The 14,225-nt window shown below is 36.3% G+C and overlaps 1 long non-coding RNA gene across 4 annotated transcripts in view; it reads left to right on the top strand.

Moving 5' to 3' along the window:
* The first annotated feature begins 2,461 nt into the window (after window positions 1-2,461).
* Window positions 2,462-14,225, top strand: part of LOC104917474 (uncharacterized) — a 46,739-nt gene continuing 34,975 nt past the window's right edge. Inside the window, exon 1 of one of the 4 annotated variants that reach the window (XR_014880947.1) lies at window positions 2,462-2,766. This is a non-coding gene — a long non-coding RNA (uncharacterized LOC104917474). The remainder of the gene's footprint in view (window positions 2,767-14,225) is intronic. The other 3 variants (XR_014880949.1, XR_014880946.1, XR_014880948.1) reach the window with 3 other exon arrangements.

The following is a 14,225-nucleotide window of genomic DNA, read 5'->3' as shown; positions in this document are numbered from 1 at the left end:
CACCACTGACATTGCTAATGACTTCTTTTCCATTCCTTTGGCCGAAGAATGTAGGCCACAGTTTGCTTTCGCATGGAGGGGTGTTCAGTATACTTGGAACCATTTGCCTCAGGGGTGGAAACACAGCCCAACCATTTGCCATGGGTTGATCCAAACTGTATTGGAACAAGGCAGTGCTCCTGAGCACCTGCAGTACATTGAGGATATCGTTGTGTGGGGCGATAGAGCAGAAGTCTTCACGAAAGGAGAGCGAATAATCCAAATTCTTCTGTGTGCTGGTTTTGCTATTAAGCGGAGCAAAGTGAAAGGACCTGCTCAGGAGATTCAGTTCCTAGGTATAAAGTGGCAAGATGGCCGTCGTCACATCCCAACAGATGTGATTGACAAAATCACTGCCATGTCTCCACCCAATAGCAAGAGAGAGGCACAATCTTTTCTGGGCGCAGTGGGCTTTTGGAGAATGCATGTTCCAAACTATAGCTTCATTGTAAGCTCCCCTTTATCATGTGACGCGAATGAGGAATGAGTTTACATGGGGCTCGGAGCAGCAGCAGGCTTTTGAACAGATTAAACAGGAAATAGCCCGTGCCGTGGCCCTAGGGCCAGTACAAATGGGACAGGGTATAAAGAACATCCTCTACACTGCTGCTGGAGAGAAAGGCCCCACTTGGAGTTTGTGGCAAAGAGCCTCAGGAGAGACCCGAGGCCGACCCCTGGGATTCTCGAGTAGAGCCTACAGGGGGTCAGAAGAGGGCTACACTCCAACTGAGAAGGAGATCTTAGCTGCGTATGAGGGGGTTCGGGCTGCTTCTGAAGTAATTGGTACTGAAACACAGCTCCTTCTGGCACCTCGACTGCCAGTGCTGAACTGGATGTTCAAGGGAAAAGTTCCTTCCACCCATCATGCAACTGATGCCACTTGGAGTAAGTGGATTGCGTTGATTACACAACGAGCATGGATGGGGAATCTCAGCCGTCCAGGAATCCTAGAGGTGATCATGGACTGGCCTGAAGGTAAAAAGTTTGGAACATCACCAGGAGAAGAAGTATCATGTGCAAAAGAGGCCCCACCATACAATGAACTACCAGAAAATGAAAAGAAATATGCCCTGTTCACAGATGGATCATGTTGTATTGTGGGAAAGCATCACAGATAGAAAGCTGCTGTGTGGAGCCCCACAAGACAAGTTGCAGAGGCCACTGAAGGAAAAGGAGAATCAAGCCAATTTGCAGAGGTAAAGGCTGTCCAACTGGCCTTGGATGTTGCTGAACGGGAGAGGTGGCCAATACTTTATCTTTACACTGACTCATGGATGGTGGCAAATGCTCTATGGGGGTGGTTACAGCAGTGGGAGCAAAATAACTGGCAAAGAAAGGGTAAAGCTATTTGGGCTGCTCAGCTGTGGAAAGATATTGCTGCCCGAATAAAGAATATGGTTATAAAGGTGCGCCATGTAGATGCTCATGTGCCCAAGAGTCGGGCTACTGAAGAACAGCAAAATAACCATCAGGTAGACCGCGCTGCCAAAATTGAGGTGGATCAAATAGACCTGGACTGGCAGAACAAGGGTGAGTTATTTCTAGCTCGTTGGGCCCATGAGACCTCGGGCCATCAAGGGAGAGATGCAACATATAAATGGGCTAGAGACCGAGGGGTAGACTTAACTATGGACACTATTGCACAGGTTATTCATGACTGTGAAACGTGCCATAATCAAACAAGCAAAAAGGATGAAACCACACTGGGGGGAAGGCCGATGGCAAAAGTACAAATATGGGGAGGCATGGCAGGTTGATTATATCACCTTGCCACAATCTCGCAGTGGTAAATGTTATGTGCTTACTATGGTGGAGGCAACCACTGGGTGGCTTGAAACATATGCAGTACCCCATGCTACCGCCCGAAAAATCATATTAGGTCTTGAGAAACAAGTCCTATGGCGACATGGCACCCCAGAAAGAATTGAGTCAGATAATGGGAGTCATTTTAAAAATTCTCTTGTAAATACTTGGGCCATAGATCATGGCATTGAGTGGATTTACCATATTCCCTACCATGCACCAGCCTCTGGTAAAATTGAACGATACAATGGGTTGTTAAAAACTATGCTGAAAGCAATGGGAGGCGGTACATTTAAGCACTGGGAGAAGCATTTGGCAGAAGCCACCTGGTTAGTCAATACCAGAGGATCTATCAATCGTGACGGTCCTACCCAATCCGGCTCCCTATATACCGTAGACGGTATGTACATGTACATGTAAAAGAACATGTTGGGAAAGGCAGTTTGGGTTCTTCTAGCTTCTGGAAAGGGCAACCCTCTCCGTGGTACTGTTTTTGCCCAGGGACCTGGGTCCACTTGGTGGTAATGCAAAAAAACGGGGATGTTCAATGTGTACCACAAGGAAACTTGATGCTGGGGGAGTGCAGTCGGTAATTCTATGTATATGTATATAGACATGTGTGTGCAATGCATTTTAATCAACTTTCGTTTATTCATACATACATATATAAATTAAGCATGATATAGTGATGTAGAATAAGGGGTGGAATGTCATGGTTTTATGTTTTTTGGTTTTGGTTCTCAGTATTCTGCATCAAAACATCATGTAGTGTACTGGGAGTTAAAGTGTTAATGCTCCAATTCCAGGCACCTATCCCTATACATTACAGAAGTCATGGAATTTGGCCCTTCCGGGTGGGGCGGTCTCTTACTGCCTGGCAGTGGGTGCTGGAGGGTGCTTTCCTGGCCGTTCCAAGCTTTTCAGGTTTGAATCGGTCTCGGGAACTCTCTCTCTCCTATTTTATTTGATTTATTAGTCTCAATTTCAATCAGATTGTATTATATTGTGTTATCTTGCATTTCGATATCATAGTTAGTAAAATAAGTTTTCCTCAATAGATTGTTGCTGCTGTTTTTGTTTTCCTCCCTTCCTTCCCATTTTGTGGGCTGGGGAGGGGAGGGCAGGGGCCTACCGCCCCCTGTCACGGGCGTAAATTGATCTTGTTAACTCCGTGATACTAGCCCAGTGAATTTAAGTTCTTTTGTATCTTGTGTTGAGATCTACAGCAGAAGCTCATTATCATTATATCTTTCTATGTATTTATTGCTTGCTAATAACTTTATGCAAAAAGTGTTGCTGCAGCAGTCTTCCTGAAACAGTGACAATTGGTACTGTGTTTTGCCATACAATGTTATCGTCCAGCATCTCCTCTTTTCACCTCCCCACTTGAAGGGACATATATAAGAATTATTCCAGACTGTTCCCGCTGTGCCCACCAGCTCAGAATTTATAAATGTAATTAAATTGTATGTTTCTTACAGAAAATATGAATACATCAGTTCACTGATATTTTACTTCTTTCAGCGTAATTCCATCTTCTACCATATTTTCTTGCAGAAGAGCCTTTCACTGGGTGCAGCAAGAACCCCCACAAAAGAAAGACCTGATTTTAGAACTACCACCCCCACTTTCTTCTTTCAACCAAACCAAACCATAGCAAACAAAAAATATTCTTAGAAAACTTTAACTTGTAACAATTCCTTTAATATTCACTTAAACTGAATCCTAAGTACAAGAAAGTTCATTCCACATCCATAATTTTAATTGTCTACCTTGTATAGTCATCAGTACTAACCTCTCCCTTCTCTATTGTTGTACAAACTGTTACACGTCTGTGATTCTACCTTGCATATGAATAAGAGCATTCATTAATTCACCTATGCAATTCTTTTTCTGACTTCTAGCCTACATTGCCTTTCTCCTAGAAGCAAGGTACATGGCAATCAAAGGGATATATTAAATCCCAAAGAAGTCACAAATAACATATCAAGTGAACCAAAGTATGAAATAGAAATTAACATAAGCAATGTTATTCTTTCTTTTCTTTCTTTTGTTAGGGAGAAATTGCAGTTTGTGTGTTTTGAATCATTTGTGGTTGTGATATGATGTAGACTTGGATAAATAATGTTTTTAGGCAGTATCCCTGTTCCTAGGCAATTTATTGTTTGATAGCTTTTACATTGCAGCTACAATGGATTTGAAGTAGACACTGGTGGTGGACTTCATTTGAGTGGGAGATGTTAGTTCCAGCATCTAAAGTACGTCTAATGACACTGATCCTTTACATCCCAAACACTTGTTTTGATGCTCAGGGTATTATATATTCATGGATAACACAACAAAATAGCATTTCAATTATCCATAGTTAATTTTTAGTGGGTCTTTAGCCTTTTAGCCCACATGACTAAATGAATCTTAGTATTGTTTTATAGTGAATACGAAAGAAACTGCACACATCCAAAATGCAATTCATTCATTTCATGCCATGCATGAAAGACAAAATGAATCATCTTCCAGAGATGCTCTCCTCAGAATCCAACTTTTAAAACGGGAGGAAATAAATACCACAGTACAAAAAAGAATTTAGATGTCTGAGTGGGGAAGCTATTCTTTTGCTCAGGATTTAGTTCACAAACACGCATTTTTCAATACTATGAAAAAGAACCTTAAAATAGGAAAACGACAAAATCTTATGCATCTTTCCTTATTGCCTATTGTGTAGCTTGGGAATCGTCCTACACAATGTTTTTCTTGTGGTACTCTCATATCACCATCTCCAGCAAACCTCTGCTTTTGCCTAGGTGCAGACACTGAAGCTTTGGGTGTTGTAGAACCCAAAATAAAGAGGTACAGTGCAGAGATCCAAATGAACAAATGAAAAGGTTGAACAGACAGCCATTAGAGTAGTAAGCCTGCTGCAGAGCTGGTGAATATTTCAACAGTAGCAATACACCTAAGTGAATCTTCTGTTTTAGTCCAGGTCAGTTGCCAGCAACCATGAGTCACATTAAGTGAGGAATCTGCACTATTTACTGAAGGTGTTACATGAGGACAGCCCACACCTGTAATGACCGTAACCATTACTGTTTTACTGTCTATGGGTAGAGAAGTGCAGGTGTTTAAGAAGAGAATAATATTATAATACAGACATCTGTAATACAGACATCTGCTTGGTTGGATCTCATGAAAGATCTCTGTAAGCCTGTTGGAACACACAGTCAAGCCTTGAGCAAACATTTCACTGATGCAGCCAAGTGATGTCTGGGGATTCAAAACAGTGAGTAAAGTACATTGGACTGAGAAATATCCTTACCTCAGCAGCATTTGTTTATAACTTAGGCATAATATATGATGCAGATTCTGAGCTGTGTGATTTATCCAAACATCTAAAAGAAAGACATAATATTGCCAGAAGCTTATTCTGGGATGTCAAAGCAGATTCAGGGTTTTGTATCAATGGTTGACAATGCTGGCTCTTTTGCTGAAGAGGCTGTCTGTGCTTTTCAGAAAATGTTCTCAAAACCAAAAATAATAGTAATAATAAAATCTCTGCACTGGAGAAATATCTTAAAAGCAATTACAGAAAGTCTTCTAGGAGTCTTGAAAATAACATATATTGCAAAACATTGTTCATAAGAGCATTGAAAATTAGCACTGCTTTACATAGTTTTTCTTGCAGAAAATCACGCAACATGATTACATACCTCTAGATAGAAGGTGTCAGCTCCTGTGTTATGGCCAAATTTTAACCTGGATAATTACCTTCTGCTTATCTAAATTCCCCTCACAATTTCAACTGAATAAGACTCGTTGTTTTACTTAATACGCTAGAATGCTGAGAAATGCAGTGTTAGCATACTTTTAACTACAGATAGTTGCATTTGGCGATTACTTTTGAGAGAATTTTCTCTTTCACAGAATATTGGTTAAATTACCTTTGTAAAGAAAGGTGATGTTGAATTATTGCTAACATTTTGTTTTTCATTAAGAAAACATTTTCCACAAAAGCTAAATCAATTTCTGGTACTAGTTCTCTAGGGCTACAATAGAATCCCTGTTGCTGGAGGTTTTCAAGATGTAATTGTACAGTGTTAGATAATGTCTTAGATAAAGATAGGTAAGTGACTTTTTACTTAAAGTAGGATGGAACTTTTTTACATGGTCTGATAATGATGGGACAAGGGGAAATGATACTGAACTAAAAGAGGAGATATTTAGATAAAATATTAGGAAGAAATTCTTTACTCAGAGAGAGAGGCACTGGAACAAACTGTCCCTTCCCTGGAGGTGGTCAATGCCAGGTTGGATGAGGCCCTGGGCAGCCTGATCTAGCGAGTGGAGGTTGGAAGTAGATGATTCCTTCCAACTCAAGCCATTCTATGATTCAATTATTCCATTATTCTATAATGATATCATCCAGGCTTTCTTTTCCCATGAGAGGTTGGACCTGATCTTGTGACATCCCTTCCAAACTGTGCTGTTCTATGATTTGTGGTAGTGACTTGAAGTAATGATATATAAGCATAAACCCTTCAGATAAATGAGAATTTTCATTTCTTGATTTTATGAAAGAGAAAGGATCTATAGAAAACAACAGTTTTTTCTGAAGTCATACCCTGTTCCCTGGTTTAGGTCTTTTTCCTTCAATCAGCCCAGATTTCAGATAGTTGACAACAAATTCCTGTATATACACGCATTTGTGCTTCATCCTCCTATCTTATATGATGGTTTTTCCACACCAGTTCTGAAAAGCCAGAGGTTATCAGATGAAAAAGATGTAGGAGAGAAAATGCCATCCATCATGTAAATAAAAATCCTTATGAAAAAGGACAGGCTTTAGAGTGCAGAAGGAGACTGTGCTTTGGCAGTTCAGTGCTCTACTTCAGTTTTAGCCACAGCTTTACATATATTTTGAAATAAGATACGTGCTATTGAACCACATATCTTAGCAACGTTAGTACAATCATCAGTTGAACTGATTCTAGTATTAAGAAAAAAGTTTATTTATAAGAAAAGATGTAGCACCAGAAGAAAATGAATTTCTCCTTTAAAGCAAATAGTCTTAGGTCTGGCCACCACAAAGTATGGAAATTAAAGTCAAATTATGACTGCTGAAAACTACCAATTATAAATCATCTGCTTTAATGCATTTAACAAAATAGCAAAGCATCTCAGAATTATGGTCTTAACTTGCAAAAGGCCTTTTTCAAATTTCAAAATGCATGATCTTTCATCCTCACATGTTCTAAGGACCAGTGTTTTAGGACAGAGTTACATGAACTTCATTTAGACCAACTTATTACCCATTTCAAATGAAGTAAAATCTCCAAAGATTAAGAGTATTATAAACTTTAAGTATAGTTAAGTTACAATTAAGTTTTCTATAATTAATTGCTGACAGGAACACAAACTTAAATACAAAGGACTGGAGAGTACACACGGAATATGCAAAAAGACCCATACAAAGGAAAAACAAAAGAAAAATATTTAGGTACATTTTAGGATATTCATTTAGCAACCAATGAGCTGTCAAAATGTATATTCATAAAACTGTAATGTTGTTCTGTGATCGTGTATCAGAGTACAATTCCTTCCATTTCCTTGCAGAAAAGCCAAATGTATGTGGTAGATTTGGGTTTCCTGGATCCACTTTCCTGGGATAACATAGCAATGCAATAAGTTACATATGGAAGGGAACTTCTTATCCATATGTAGCTTATTCTTGATGAGGATGTAATCTTGATGAGAATGTTCCTCATCTACACCTGGATCTACTCTTAGTGTTGTTTGTTGTTTTTTTTTCCCCCCAGTAAAGAATCTCTCATGTGTATTTTCTGCCTCACATTCTGAATTTTGAGAAAGAAGTGGCCTCCCTTAAATTCTTTTAACAATAATAAAAATAGCTCTCTACTTCTCATGTTCCTAACTGATTAATGGTTAGGTTCCATTCCCTGACTTTTTCTTCCCTCATCTGGCTATGTTTAAACAGACTAAGTTATATGATATCTCTACCAGGGCAAGTCAGCCTAATAATTTTATCTATGTTTAGTGTTTCAACTGTAACAAATTTCTTTGCCTTACTGGGAATCCTATAAAGATACATTAATTTAACATTTCTGAGATGCTGAGAAAAACTGTGATGAGTTCCAGAGAGAAAACAAAACAAAACAAAACAAAACAAGAAAAACAAATCAACAGCAAGGAGAAAAAAAAAAAAAAAAGCAGAGAGCAAGAGCGTTGCTGATCAGGGCTTCTTATACCACTCCACTACCACTCCAGAACTGAAAGTTATAATGTACAAACAGTGAGGAATTATATGTACCATATTCTTTGCTGTCACTCACAGCTAAATTCTTAAGCTCCAATAACTGCTCTCATCTGCATACTCTCTACAAGGTCAAAGGGATTTTGCACAATTCTTAATGATAGTTTCATAAACAATCCAATCTACTTTCATATCTCAGAATGAATGGGTTGTGATCTAGTAGTTATGGGTTTCAGCAGCACATAAGTGAAACATTATTTGTTGTTTATAGTTACTTTTCTGTTAAATGGAAAATTATACATTCTGTAACAGAATAAGTTGGTGGTATTCCAACTCAGCAGTGACTGACATATGCCAATTTACTTGTCAATATCTTCAACATACGATTATTAACATTTTCCTAACTGAATTAGAATTTTTCTCACAAAACAAGATTTAATAACATCTCCTCAGTGCTATGAATATGTCTTTACTACAAGATAGGATGAAAAAAAAAAAAGAAAATCTACATTTATTCATTGTCATATATATAATTTAGCTTGGGTAAACTGGAAAATGCTTTCAAGAATCAGCTAACATGAAAAGCATACCTAATAAACATGAAGCTTCTTTATAATTTATACTGTTGGGTTTTTTTGTTTGTTTGTTTTCCTGCACTTTGCAAAATGTTCTGACATAGCAGACTATGTTATGATTTAAATATATATTTTTTAATTAAAACAATAACAATCAAACAAACCTCTATCAAATGAGATCCTCCAAAAAGACAGAAAGATGTTGAAACACAACTGAAAATGTTTGGTAACTTAACTGTATATCCAAGTTTAAGCTATGGAAAGCAGGCATAATATGTACACACATTTATTAAGCTTTCTAAACTTTCTAACTGTCAGTCACATACTCTCTGCATCAGATCCAGCAAAGAGGTAAAAACTTAACTTCCTACTTCTGTGAATCTAAGAATAAAAGAGTTAGAAGCCTCAATGTCTTTTGATTATGGAGCAATGCACTTGAGAGTTTTTTAAGCTGTGGAAACCATGAAGGTAAAGGAGAACAAAAGGACTTGGAAAAAGTGTATACACCTGCACATTTTTACTCTTGTGAGCACTTCCCAATTTGCAGAAGCTGAAATATTGACATTTGATTCGTATTTGGGAAGGGAACTAACACTTTTTGTTGAGGTCAGCTGTCTTCAAGAGAAGCAGGAATGCATGCAGGTCCCTGGGCTACAGGTTAGCTGAACAATTTTGTTCAGCCACTGTCAAAGCCACTTGATTGGCTGTTCTATGTAACCTCACCTGCTTGCTTACACACAGCAGTGTGCGGCCACCCTATCACCATGCAAAATATTAACAAGGTCACAGTAGTGTAACACACTCCTATAACTCAAAGATTACAAAAGACATTAAAATTCTGATGTCCCATTCATAAGGAAAAGATTGTAATGAGAACAGAGAATGGCACAACATTAATTCATTTTGTGACAAAGAATATAATGAGAATGGGAAATAGTACAAACATAACTCATTCTTGTTACAGCTTTAAGATTGTAATGACATGGTTCATATCACATACTTAGGAAGAAAGGTATGGCAGAAGAGTTGCAATGTTAAACATAGTTAATCTGAATTCCATACACATTATTATATATGCAATATTAATACAAAAAAATGAAACATTATTTAGAAATGATTTGCTAAGTTGTTATAATTTCACCATAAGTATTTGTGAACACTTTTTTATTACTGCTTATATGGAAGGCTGCATTATGTCTATACTAATTAACAAAGCTCAAAATCTTTTAACTCATATATATCTTTAGAAATCAATTACAATTAAAAATAAAAATACTGAGGAATAGATCTGTGTCTCTCATGACACACATTATTAATCTGCCAACACAGTTATGTTTAGGCTGTACAATGTCCCCTTTAGTCCATACAATGAAATGAAATAAAACATCATATAAGAAGTAGTGTATTTTCCTCCTGAAATTATTGAATAATTGTTGTTATCATAGAATCATAGAATTGCTCAGGTTGGAAAAGACCTTAAAGATCATCAAGTCCAACTGCAACCTAACCATATTGCCCAAACCTTATCATATTGCCCATTATTATTATTATTATTGCTCCTCTACTAGGCACTTAGTGATGTGCAGTGTCCTATCTAATGCAGTAAACTTTATATAAGCATTTAACCCATAAGACATTAAAATATTTGAACATCTATCTGAGAGCTTGCCAAAACTCAGAGCGACTTGTTCCATTCATTAGGTGATAGGCAAGATTAATATATCAATGCATTTTGTTTTGATTTTTAAAGTAAAACATTAACTTTGAGGTCATTTCTGTTAACTCAAAACTGAAATTTTCTCAAAGACATTCCCAATATATTAAAATTCAGAGCCAGTGAGTCATTTCAGTATAGCAGTAATATCACTAGACTTTATCTACCTACTTGGAAAGAACTTAGAGAGATTTATCACAATAAAAGTAAGATTTCATTTCTTTTTCTTATATCTAAAAGGGAAGTTATAAAATTTTAAAAATCTGTGAAATTGTACCACATGAATTAGATCATTCATTTGTCCAGAAGACCACTCTTTCTCAAAAATCATAGTTCTGTTTTCACTGAATTGGCCAAAGGGTAAAGGAAATTGCTTTTATATGGTTACTATTCTTTCTTATCTGGGTGGATACATTTGATTCTATATTTATATATGTAAGTACTTTCCAAAAATTGGTAAATATGTTTTTATAGAGCTAGTTACATTTTAGTGTCCATATTACAACCAAGTACATTGCCAAAATGAGATGGGTGTAGAGACAGGGAGCAGAAGAAAAAATGTGATTGTTTGAGGGATGTTATGATAGTTCTGTATGCATAATACATGCATCCCAGGAGGCAATTGTGCATCTGTTACATATATTTATGTATTTCTACTTGTATTTTTGGAGATATTTAAGATTTATGGTGATGGATTCTTTCCCCCTTAAAGACAATAAAAAGAAAATATGCAACAAGGGTATGATTTTGTTAGTGAGTGAAGTGAACGGTGTGTGAAAGTAAGCTCTGTGAAGGTTAAGAAATTTCTATTTTAACACTTAGTTGCCTTTCTGCAGTGGCTTTGAAAATACTTTCAAAACAAGACTCTAATATATTTGATCTATGTGCAGCTAAAGTATGTTTCTGTTCATTATAATGACTGAAGGAGGGTAGGAAAACAATTGTTAGATATTAAAGACTAACACAGAAATGATGAAGACATTTTGTGAGCAAAAAGAAAAATCCTGAAGTCTCAGGGATTGAAGAAAGTGATGATAGATGAATACAACACACAAGGGTAAAGAGACAGAAAAGATAAAATGGCTTAAGAAGATAGACAATTTTATACATCTAACTTAAAGAAACAATACGCTGTCTGGCACTGTAATGACATCTCCTGACCACTGCATCTTCTATGAAGAGATGGATGAGCCTTCTACTAGTTTTCATTATACAGCATGTATTTCTCAGTCTCCATTACACAGGAAATTTGAAAAACCACCTTCTTCAGAAAATTCTTAGATTTATTTGGAGGGCAAAGGGTAATATTTCTGCTGTTAAAATTTAACTCTTAGAAATGGTGACTTCTGTATAGCTTTCTTTGAGCTTAAAAAGACCACTTGTAGAAAAAAAAAAATAGCCTGTTGGAGACAGACTGTTCCACCAAATGAACTGCTCATCTTATCTGGGATGTCAAATGCTATATATAAATTTAAAAGCCACCAAAATTTAAAGATAGATATGGAGCAAATCCTATAAGTGAAAATATAAATTTGATGTACAACATGCTCTTCTTGTCTTCATTATTTCAATGTAATTTTCATTTACCTGAAGAAAAGAATTAACTGAAATTCTTAATGTAAGTTGATACTCCAAAAATGTAAGTGAAAATACTATTTCTACTGTGGGATAGAATCATTGACAAATCTCTAATTAATCAAAGTTACCATAGTTGAAAAGAAGAAGCCAAGCAGTTAACAAATTCTACTCGATTGACAAAATGCAGTTCATAAAAGATATCCATATTCTAAAATAGGATAACTCTTACCAATAATGTTATACTGCACTGAAAATTACATTCACAAATAATGTATAATGGAACATTTACCAGTTTAAATTTTCAGTACAGATCTACCCATAATTTCCTGCCTACTTACAGAAATGAAATACTAATATTATGCATTTAACAAATAACATATAACAAATAATATCTTTGCTATCAAAAAAAAGCAACGCAAATACGTTGTTATACCTCGTCTCAAAACCTGACAGTATATGCTGTGATAACCTGCCTTAATCAACTATAACCCTTAGAAGAAAATGTTTAAACAACAAAAATCAAAATATCAACAAAAGATATTAGATAAGCTAGCCACAGACAAGTATATTATTCTGAGCTGAACTAATCATTTTACTCATAATTTTTGTGAACTGCTGTCCTAAGTATTGATACAGGTTTAGTCCAGTATTATTTTATGCTTAATGAAGTAATATGTGTCAACATTTATTTTACAGAAGCAGGTAAATTCAAAAATATTTGAGGAGAGAACTCGAGGAAGACAGAGAAGTGCATCTCTACTTAGGCTTACCAATTGAATTTCTGACCACCTAAGAAAATTCTCTCTACTGGAATAATTAGGCACAAACAAAAGCCCTAGAAAATCAAGTATTCTTACATTAAGCATCTTCATATAATTTCCTTTGGTGTTGTAATGAAAGCTTGGGTCATTTTAAGTTAACAAAACAATAGGAAATTTACAGACTTGTAATTTAGTAACTTTTTTGAACAAATGTGCACGTTTTATATATATATATAGCTATATATATAGCTTTGGAAGTGCTACAGAAGAAAGTATTTTCTGAAGATTCTACATTTTGTAAGGGGTCAGAGGGAAAGACTAATTTTGCCCATTACTGTAGCTCCATAAGCAGATCCAAGTTAATTTTGTTCACTTTGAAACTTTGATTTTTCCAGCATTTTTTAAAAATAGCTTCATTCATCAGTAGAAAGTAAATCAATGGGTTGCAATTGAAGATAGGTATTGAGGATGTTTAAGCCATACATTTAATTGGCATGTTAAAAGTTAAAGAGTTAGAGTCAACTCCAGTACATAAAAATGTATAAGCACATAAACCATAGCACTCTACTCTACTCATGTGGCTCAAGAGGCATCATGCCACCCACTTCATCAATCATGGGCATGCCCCAAGTTTCAACACTTGATGGTTTGCAGCCATTCTTTGTACATGCTCAACTGTAAGAACATAAAAGTCTGTCTGCAGTTCAGAGTTAACTTAAGGCATTGATCTCAATTCTGAAACATGAATTTTTCTAAGCTTTCTTGCTTATTTTAGCAGTCTCAAGTTTTCTTATTATTTAATCAAAATTGGAGCTCCTGGCACAGTTCAAGCAACAGTTGAGAAGGATAATTCTGGTACTCACAACAACCATACCTCTATTATAGTCAACAGCCAGTTATGATGGCTCTTCATGAAAGAAGACATCTATTCATTAGAAAACAAATTAACACCACACCTAACTAGTAAACACTGCAACATTCATGAAGCAGAAATAAATGACTGTGCATCAACATTAAAAGACTATTTAAAGTAAAACTGAACACCAGTGGAGAGTTCTAGCAAGGAGAGAGACAGAGAGGAGAAGGAATGAAAGAATGAATGAAGGAACAAAGGAGAGGAAATAAATTTTCCAGATGTTCATTTTATTTTTTTTTCCCCAAGGAAATAAAATCTTGATCAACAAATGCTGTATTTGAATTAAGAGGGCCATACATCACTTCCAAAAATTCTATATTCGTGTGTGTCCTCAAGTGTTTTGAACATAGAGGGGTTGAAGTATCCCCCACCCTCAATATCCATGGCAGTATGAGAATATAGCGTACTGCAGTGAGAAGTAAATGATCAGGACATTTTGGTATGAAATCAGTAGTCACTTGGCAGGCAGTGAGACTTCAGTTTCAGTTTCCTTGCACATAAAGATCTGTTGTGAACTAGAGAGACTAAGAAGGTGAATACCATTCATCAGAAAATAAGAATTTGCTTTATTTAC

The sequence above is a fragment of the Meleagris gallopavo genome, chromosome 1 (assembly GCF_905368555.1).
Source record: "Meleagris gallopavo chromosome 1, MGAL_WU_HG_1.1, whole genome shotgun sequence".
Classification (NCBI taxonomy): domain Eukaryota; kingdom Metazoa; phylum Chordata; class Aves; order Galliformes; family Phasianidae; genus Meleagris; species Meleagris gallopavo.
Note: the sequence above shows the minus strand (reverse complement) of the source record. Positions and strands in the feature narration are given on the sequence as shown.